The sequence below is a fragment of the Oryza sativa genome, chromosome 4 (assembly GCF_034140825.1).
Source record: "Oryza sativa Japonica Group chromosome 4, ASM3414082v1".
In the NCBI taxonomy this organism is placed as follows: domain Eukaryota; kingdom Viridiplantae; phylum Streptophyta; class Magnoliopsida; order Poales; family Poaceae; genus Oryza; species Oryza sativa.
In genome coordinates this window covers 17,281,986-17,292,698 of record NC_089038.1, presented here as the reverse complement: position 1 = coordinate 17,292,698, position 10,713 = coordinate 17,281,986, and positions in this window count along the sequence as shown.

The window sequence follows — 10,713 nt, the reverse complement described above, 5'->3', positions numbered from 1 at the left end:
TATAAGATGATAATAATTATTTTCTTGGTCTTTGGGTTAGGGGTGGTTATGCCTTATATTTTAGAAAAGAAGGAGTATTACTTTAAAAATTCAGAAAATAAACTAATATATTTTTTAAAGTAACTTTCCTATTGTATTAGTTTTTGAAAAGAAAATGTAGCGATTAATAATTCGAAACGCCTGAAAAATGAGGAGAGAGCACAAGTTGGCAATTAACCGACAGTACAAAAGTAGTACTACCAAACATACACAGACATAAATGGATCTGAACGGCTAACGCACTCAAAGTTGCACGGGGGGTGACGCGCGGCCAACCATGCATATGCTACTCGATCACTCCATTCATTTCTGCTTTTGACGTTTTGTATTACTGTATTGACGTGCTCCTTCCGTCCATAATACAAGGATTTTGAGTTTTTACTTACACTATTAATCACTTGTTTTATTAAAAAAAAATTATGCAAATATAAAAAACGAAAAGTTGTGCTTAAAGTACTTTGGATAATAAAGTAAGTTAAAAAAATAAATAATAATTCAAAATTTTTTTAAATAAGACGAATGGTCAAACAGCGCAAACAAACACTCGAAACCCCTTATATTATAGGACGGAGGGATTATAGTATTCCGTTATTACTAGCATTTATATGCACTTATACGTTTATGAATTCGAATGACGTTAAATATAACTACACGAAAACACATATTTCATCATCATCCTTTTAATATCGCTTTCACATATTAAATCACGAGAATGCAACGTTTAATGCACGTAAGTACGTGCATTACAGTTTGATATTAATTCTCTACATAGCTGGTTGCTTGTACTGGAAGCGATGTTGTGGGGCGCCATCAGTTGAGAACTCGAACTCAACGGCCACTGGTGGGCAAGGGAGCATTATTCCCAGTTGGTAACCTTTACACAGTGATTCAGTTATGTAACAGGAATGTTCAATCTGAGACTATTTGATGTCTATCTTTAATCCCAATTAAAATAACAGAACAGAACTAAAGATAAGCATACCAAATAAAAAAAAAGTGTGGGTTGTGCGATTCGAACTTGATCTCTCACCTCATCCCTTATGCGCGTTACCTCCCATACAAATATTTGACTTGGATAAAGATGCTTTCTTTTTAAACTAACGCTAGAGACATCTTCTTTAGTCTAGATTAGCAACACCAACTGAGACTAAAAATATATTTAGTCCTGGTTAGTGTTATCAACCCGAACTAAAGATGGTCCATCTTTAGTCTGGGTTCGTAACATCAACCGAGACTAAATATCATTGGGAGCTTGATACGCCTGACAGCTATTGAACCATAGTAAAAATGAGTGTCGTTTGGCTTTTTACTGGGGCTAAAGATATTCTTCAGTCTACGATCCTATTTAACCGGGACAAACATGATTTTTGCTATTCGAGTAAATATCAGTTCTCTAGTAGTGGGCAAATCTTATCTAGATTTGTAAGATTTAACTAATTTTGAAAACTAGACAGCCCGCCAAAAAATTATTATGCCTTTTCGTATCGTACTGCCGTTCTTCTCAAAAAAGAAAGATAAAGTTAATCTGCGGTTTCCCTTCCCTTTCCTGTGCACGAGTAAAAAAAAAACTACTCTCCCTTCCCGTTCTCCACGTCTCATTCAGAATTTTAGAGTAGAAAAGTTAATTACCGCGAGTTAAAAGTAAAAGCTTTATCTCAGTTCAGATTATCTGTAGGAGTGATTTACATTTGCTCCACTCCAGCGGTCAAAAAACCAAGTACTAAAAATTTGATTTTTTTTGTCAGGGAAGTGCAGTAACTTTTTTTAACGCAGAATGGTAGTTTGCACCAACACACATGTCTAAGAAAAGCAAATTACAGATTAGGAAAACTTGCCCAGATAAATTGCTAAGAAAAATTGAGAACAACTCGCTCCGATTCATATTATAAGTTATTCTGACTTTTCTTCTAATCATTTATAGAAAAATATAATAACTTTTTCAACGTGAAACAAACATATATAAAAAATATTGAATGCTATATATTTAATGAAACTAATTTTGTGGGATAGATGTTTCTTATTTTTTCTATAAACTTACTTAAACCAAAAATAGTAAAAAAAAAGTATAATTAGGAAAAGAGGTATGGTTTCTTATTATAATATGAAATGGATGGAGTAGCGGCCAAGACTGGCGAATTTGCTTGAATACACCAGTGTTGAAGTGAAGACGCAGGTTTTGGCGAGGGTAGGCAGCACTCGCGCGGGACGCTTGGCACCCACCGCTAAGTTGGAAGTTTGGCACTTGGCACTTTGGCAGTCTTGCACACCATGCAACACAAACAGTATGCATCATCAAGCGTCAGTAAATTTTACTCTCTCCGTTCAAAGATATACTTTGGCAACAGAATCTAAAGAATTTAAAATTTATATTTTGATCACTGGAGTGACTAAAAATAATTCCCCCTGCCATTCTATGGAATATAGCTAAGGCCCGGTTTAAATACAGGGGTGAAAAGTTTTGACGTGTCACATCGGATATACGGACACAGATTTAAGGTATTAAACGTAGTCTAATAACAAAACAAATTACAGATTCCGCTAAACTGCGAGACCAATTTATTAAGCCTAATTAATCCATCATTAGTAAATATTTACTGTAGCACCACATTGTTAAATCATGGCACAATTAAACTTAAAAGATTCGTCTCGTAATTTACACGCAATCTGTGTAATTAGTTTTTTTATATTAAATACTTCATGCATATGTCCAAACATTCGATGTGACAGGGTGAAAAGTTTTTTGCGTAGAAACAAAATAGGGCCTAATTAAACACAAACTGGAATCATGCATTCCATAAGTAGTTGGTTCTTGATAACTACTTTCGAATTGAAGCAAATTAAGGCCATGTTAATGCAGGGAAAAGCTTTGGAGTCAATGCTAAAGGACTCACGTGGTGGCTGGCAGGGTGGGTACTGGGTAGTTAGGACACAAGTAGCTGGGACACAGGCAGCTCGGACACAAGTAGGTGGGACACTGGCAGCACTCGCGTGTGATGCGTTATGGTGATAGGCGACATATTGTGAGGTCTCCTTGGGAACAAAGTATTTTCGTAGAAAATTTGTAAAATTTAAATCCAATACAGATCTTTTCTACGGAGCCTTTGGTTCGAAGGATTTGGCTAGAAAATTTTCACAGGAATCCTTTACTTTCCTTAGGATTTCAAACAGGAGCTCTCATTGTTTTGATGTTGTGGAGATTATGGGTACCCATACCCACACGGCATGTTTATCCGACTGGTTATAGGGGATAACTTATATCTATAAAATATGTAACGGATCATGACTTGGTTATTACATTTCCTTGTATATAATGGAACGGCAAAGTCTTGGTTTGATAATATTGTAAAATAGATTTATGAAACCGATACCGGATTGGTTAAGGTTTCTATCTTGGAATCCTGCCCCCATCCTATATAAGGTGGGCAGGAGCGAAAATGCTAAGGGGCGATCGATTGCCCCTAGCGATCGCCCCTAAGCGTCCCCCTCTCCTCCACCTGGTTTCCTTTTTTTGCACCGCATTACTTTACTATTTTAGTAAATTTATACACCTAAAATTTGTATATCTTAAGTTTACACATCTAAAGTTTAGAGATCTAAAGTTTATAAATCAAAAGTTTATATATCCGATTCAAATTTGAATTTAAATTCAAATATTTTTTATATATAGTATTTCTATACATCTAAAGTTTATACACCTAAAGTTTATAGACCCAAAGTTTATAAGTCAAAAGTTTATATACCCGAATCAAATTTGAATTTGAATTATATTTGATTCAAATTTGAATTTGAATTCAAATATTTTTATATATAGTATTTCTATACATCTAAAATTTATACACCTAAAGTTTATAAGTTAAAAGTTTACATACCCGATTCAAATTTGAATTCGAATTCAAATATTAGCTTATAGACCCAAACTTTATAAGTCAAAAGTTTACATACCCATTTTAAATTTTAATTTGAATTCAAATTTTTTATATATATTATTTCTATACATAATTTTTTTCAGCCTTGTGTTTTTTATTTTTTAAAAATTTATGGTGTAGTAGGAAGAGAAGAAGGGGAGGTGGAAGGAAGAATAGTTTAAGGGGGGATGGGAGGTGATCGCCTGGGGCGATCACCCGCCCATTAGCTGCCCCCGGGCAGGAGGCCCTCTAGGGGATATGATATTCACAACCAGATCATCAGATCAATACACACCCGGTGAATTCAAATCCCCAAACAGGAGTAGAGTATTACCTCTCATTGAGAGGGCCTGAACCTGTGTAAATCCTTTATCTCCGCATCCATCCACTTTTAGGTTTCGTGGCTACCCTCTTTATATTGCTGAAATATTGTTTCGACAGATGTCCTTCGATAAGTCCAATGCTCCATGTCTCTTCATATTTCCTCTTAACTCTATCATAATGATATTTTCCCTCTAAATTTCAATGAATTTCCGATGAAGTATCCAAACAACAAATTTGTGTGTTTTTAGTTCATGTGAATTGTATATGTCATGACCTCCGATTCCTATGTTTTCTCTATTTCTCTCTATTCTTGTGACTCAATTTCTGCGTTCCAAAGGAAGTTGTTGAGAGGCATGCACCAGGCAACACAATAGTGCATCAAGCATCAACAAAGATTACTTGCTCTGTTCAAAAATATGACCATTTCACTGGTACAGAAATAATTTTTCTATACAAGTCCCACTTTAAATTGCAGACGGATTGTGAGTGGTTGCATCTGCAAAAATCATGCTCCATTTTCACGTGCGGCTCTTTAAAATGATCGTTGGTATTTCTTAACAATATTACTAGAAATATTCATTCCCAGTAATGGCGTAGAAATAGTCCTGGTATATTTATGGTTACAGAAGTAATCTCAAGCGCACGGATATACCATTGTAGCATTTCACCCGAGAGTATTCCAAGTGTATCGTATTTGTTTAATCACGTGGAAAGATTATAGTAGAGAGAACCATACTAATAATTTATATATTATTTGTAATAATCATAGTCTAAGCAGGGGTTCATGTAACTCATAGGGTAGAATGACACACAAGCATAAGACTACTTATTCTCATATTAAAATATCTCAGCTAAGTGGAAAAAAAATAGAAAAGAATCTATTCCTATACTTCTAGTATACATATTATACATACATCCTAGAGATATCTTTGCTCCTAGTTGGAGCCACGAACCGGGACTAAAGATACACTACAATAAATACCTAGTGCATCGGCTTCTCCGAACCACACTTAGCGAGATCGATCTCCTTCTTCTTGCGCACGCCATCTCGCCCGGGACGCCGCCACCACCACCACCGTCCTCGTCGTCGTGCTCGCCGCGCTCAGCCGTCGCCACTGACGCCTCCGCCATCGTCGCGTCCCTCAAGGTGATTGGCACAAATCTTGCGCCTCTGATCTCTCTCTCTCTCACGATCTCTTTCTTGTCCGACTCTGGCACTGGCGCCGCTGCTCCACCATCGCCCCCATGCATTGTCGCCGCCACTGATGCTGCCGCTGCACGTGTGTCACACGGCCGCCGCCACCGCCACCACCATATCGCCCCCATCGCCATCGCCGCCACCAAGACAGGCCACCACTACAGCTGCCGCCGCTGCCGTTCCACCATCGCCACCACCGGGCCGACATCGCAGCCACCGACGCCGCCTTGACTCCGCGTGCCTGAGCCACAGCCGCCGCCACCGACGCTGCCCACACACGCCGGCACCGCTGCCGCCACCGCCGCCGCTGCGTGCACTGTCACCGCCACAAGCACTTGGGAGCGACTTAGCAGACTAAACCCTAAATGGTCGAACGAATGAACAAACGTTTTAACGACTTAGCGGCGACTTGCACGAACGAACGAACGTGTCCCCACAGCTAGCGATTTTCACGACCGAACGAACGACGACTTAGCGAGTTTCACAAATGAACGAATGAACGATTTAGCGACTTTCCCAAACGAACGACGAATGGACGACTTAGCGACTTTCCTGAACTAACGAACGACTTAGCGACTTTCATGACCAAACGAACGACGACTTAGCGAGTTTCCCGAACAAATGAATGAACGACTTAGCGACTTAGCGAGTTTCATGACTTAGCGACTTAGCGAGTTTCATGACTTAGCGACTCAGCGATTTTCACTAGTTTAACGACTTAGCGACTTTCACGAGTTTAATAACTTAGCGACTTTCCCGAACGAACTTAGCGACTTCGTGACTTTCCCGAACGAACGACTTAGCGACTTAGCGAGTTTCACTAGTTTAACGACTTAAGTGACTTTCCCGAGTTTAATGACTTGGCGACTTTCCCGAACGAACATAGCGACTTAGCAACTTTCCCAAACGAACGACTTAGCGACTTAGCGAATTTTAGGTCTTAGCGGGTTGATCCACTTAGTACATATATCTATATTTGTCGAATTTAGACATAGCACCATTATTACAATTGTATTAGACTTTCTATGTACATGACTTGGCTGTCTTTTTTTGTCATTCTCAGAATTATTTGTTCCATCTACTGTCCGCCACCTTCACTAAAACATAAGTTGTTCCAAGACCTCCACGCAAAAGAAGAGGCAAGATTTTACATTATTTAATTCCTTTGAGTATATTTGTTTTGTGGTATCCTTTGCTTACATTTTTCTTCTTTGCACGAACAGATGGCAAATCACGATGACGAACAAATCCATACTAAAGATATTTTTGGGATTGGTTGGTTTTACCAAACGGTACTAAAGATGCATTCATGGTTAGTTAAAAAAAATCTCTATTCAAGATAGATGTGTAGAGTAGGTGCGATGATAACACGCGTGAGAGCTGAGGCGGGAGATTTTGAGTTCTACATTTTTTTTACTTGGTATGCATCTTTAATTCTTTCAACCGGTAATAAAAATTGAGATCTTTATTCTCGATTTGCTGATCACGGTTGCTATAACCAGTATTAATGTGGATTTTCAATCGGTACTAAAGATGATTTCTCTACTGGTAGGGATAGAGAGTGCCATAAGCACGTGTGGAGAAGAAATGGGGAGGAGGTAGTGTTGAACCTAGCGCATCTTGTCGGGGCAAGCACCCTCCTCGGCGGATGAAACCTCCTCCAGCTCGCCAACGGGGAGCAGCTATGAGGCTCAGAGGATTCAACGGGTCTCAGCATTGTGGAATCATCCACGAATGCATAATGGGTTTAGGGTATGGTCGGACGGAGAGGTGTGAGGGAGACGTAAGGATACACACTAGAGAGCGAATGTCCCCTCATCCTAGCATCCACAAAGGCCATGAAACTTAGGTTCTGTCCATCCACCGATGCAACTCCACCATCCCAACGCCAGCCCACTCAGGATATATCTCTCTCTAAACGGAGTGGATGACCCCTCTCGCTCGCTTTAAATGTGGGAGGATACTCGCGACCAAGCCTAATTCGGTAGGTGGCGGTAGAAGGGCGAGCATGGATGTGGTGGATTGGATTCAGTGTTGGGGCGCGGAGGAGGTGCCAAAGGCAGCAATGCAAGAACCAGCGGCGGTGGCTGGGAAGAGCGAGTGGTACAGTGGGGCATGGATGATGGCTTGGGAGTTCACAGGACGCAGCTGCAGCCTGCAATAGTGTGTGATTTTGGGGAATTTCGACGGATTGGGGCAGTCTGGGAGACGATTGCGATGTGATTGGTGGAGACTTGGCTGACCTACATGATGTGAGAGCGGATGGATCGTGCATTATTTCACATTAATATTATAGGACAGAACACTGTAGTTCCATCGGGAGCCATTGGATTTGATGGTCGGACGGCAGAAAAACGACTAGAGTGTTATGTGTACTTTTTATTTTGTGGATATTACATTACAACTGCGGCTTTACCTTCCTCTTCTATATTACCTTTTGGTCTATACTTTCCGATTCTCTTGGCTTTGTTCCGTAGCTTCCAACACTGAGAGATATCATGTCCATCTCTCTTGCATTATTTGCATGAGTTATACCTGCCTCTGGACTTTGATCTCCCACAGTAGCTTCTTGAACTTTTTGTCTCTTGATTTGTTTTTTGTTTTCTCCTGTTGCTTGCCCTGAACATTCAAGCCTTCTACTTATGAATTTGAACCTTCACAAGGTACCATCTTCTTCATCTATTCTTTGACATGCAACGCGTCATAAACTTCTTTCAAAGTTAGATTATCACGACTATAAAGAATAGTATCTCTGAAATTTGTATATGAGCTAGGCAATAAACACAATAGAATAAGGCCTAAATCCTCTTCATCATACTTTACCTCTGTAGGCTCAAAGTCAGCAACAATTTTCTTGAAAGTGGAGAGATGGTCCTTCACAGACTCATCATATTACTGGTCATGCATATATGTTCCAGCTTCAAGCACAAACCAGCGGTTGTCTTCTCCATATAGATAAAGATAATATATGGCATAGCCTTATGATCCCTATCCCTTTTCTTCTCATCGTCGGACCAATCCTGTGTCATCTTATCAAATCTACATAGCGTATCATCAAGGTCTTGCTGTGTAAGAACGGCTTGCATCTTCACTTGCAAAAGTGAGAATCTTGTGTCTCGGTCCAAGAGCGGTAGATCATACTTCAAACTCGTCATGAGAATTAATCATGAATTTGCTAGTAAGAAATTAGGGTACACCTAGCAAAAACGTGAAACCCGGTACAATTCTCATGTTCACTAAGCGTAGATCTGTAATCTTCCTGGCACACAATCTTGGGTGGAGAAAAGTAGCAATTTCTTCCGGAAAAAAAATCAGCCTAGGCAAGCACGGTTGATTTTTTTTCCACATCGGGAACTGTACGCGATTAGATGATTTCTGTGCTACTGCTCCGCGCGGCACTGCTGCTTGCTTTTCCTGCCGAGGCGTGCGCTTGTGATGGCTTGCTGCTGCCCGCGCGGGCGGCAGGGAGGACGCCGATACTGTGCCGAACAGATCGATGACGACGATGAAGTATGAACAGGAAACCGGCGACGACAGCAGCGTGGTAATAGATCAGATCTCCAATATTCTGCTACCACTAGTTAGGAAATAGATGCACAATGGAGACACGAATTTTATGTGAAAAACCCTTATGGGATAAAACCACAGGCGTCGACCGGCAATGATCAGTATAGAGGAGTTGATTACAAACGTAGGGGAATAACAATAGGAACGCCAACCCTTCACGTACGACTTACAAGAGAATATATATAAGAGAAAATAGGAAGACACACCTAATAGAAAAAGACGTAGAGTCCTACTAAAAAACTAATCCGAATATATTGTGGGCCTAAAATTCGGATTATATATTTAACACCAACGGGGATCACATATTCAACGGGTCTCAGCATTGTGGAATTATCCACGAATGCATACTCGGTTTAGGATATGATCAAATGGAGAGGTGTGAGAGGGGAGACGTAAGGATACACACCAAACAACGAATGCCCCCGTCCATCATAGCATCCATAAAGGCCATCAAACTTAGGTTCTGTCCTAGCACCGATGCAACTGCAGCATCCCAACATCAGCCCACTCTAAGTATATCTCTCCAAACAGAGTGGATGACCCTTCTCGCTCGCTTTAAACGTGGGAGGACACTCGCGACCTCACTTTTGGTAGGTTGTGCCGGAAGGGCGAGCATGGATGTGGTGGATTGGATTTAGCGTTGGAGTGCCAAAGGTAGCAATGCAAGAATCAACGGCGGTGGCTGGGAAGAGTGAGTGGTACATTGGGGCAGGGATGATGGCCTTGGAGTTCACAGGACGCGGCCGCAGCCTGCAGCAGTGTGTGATTTCGGGGAATTTCAACGGATTGGGGTAGTCTGGGAGAAGATTAATTGCGACGTGATTGGAGGAGACTTGGCTAATCTACATGATGTGAGAGCGGATAGATCGTGCATTATTTCACATTAAGATTACATGACAGAACACTGCAGTTCCATTGGGAGCCATTGGATTTGATGGTCAGATGGCAGAAAAACGAATAGAGTATTCTGTGTACGTTTTAGTATGTGGATATAACATCTTTTTATATTAGTGTAGATCAAATGAAAATGGTCGGATGTAGTTAAAGATTGAATTCTTTTGTTGTATTTGGTTTTGTAACGTTCCCTTTATAATAAAATTCATTTGATAGCGTGGCCTCCCCTGGCTAATTCCGCTCACACACGTACGCATGTAGCCAAACAAAGACTTGCAACATAGAATTTCTAGCTAGCATGCGAACACCACTACTGTGGGCGTGATGCGACCAATCCTATACATGTACACTACCGAAAATTAACAATCCTGGCCTCATGGTCTCGTGGATTCAAAATTAATAGACATGTTCAATTTGCTATATGCTACACAATAAACAATAATTGCATAGTACATCTACTGCATCAACCACAAATAACTGTACCATTAATTATGTACACTATCCCTCGCAAAAAAAAAAAATTATGTACACTATCTCCTGCATAGTAGCATTATATCATTGCTGAAGGAATAGCAATGGAAAAGTTATGGAGCACTAATATCTATATAAATTTATAAATAGCAAAGCTGTATATATATATATATATATATATATATATATATATATATATATATGCTCTGGAATTGTCTCGAATGACACAGTAGCACCAATATATTTATTTATTGTAAAGTCCTCGATTGGAATATAATTGCGATACTATATATCACAATCTTAACGTTACATTAT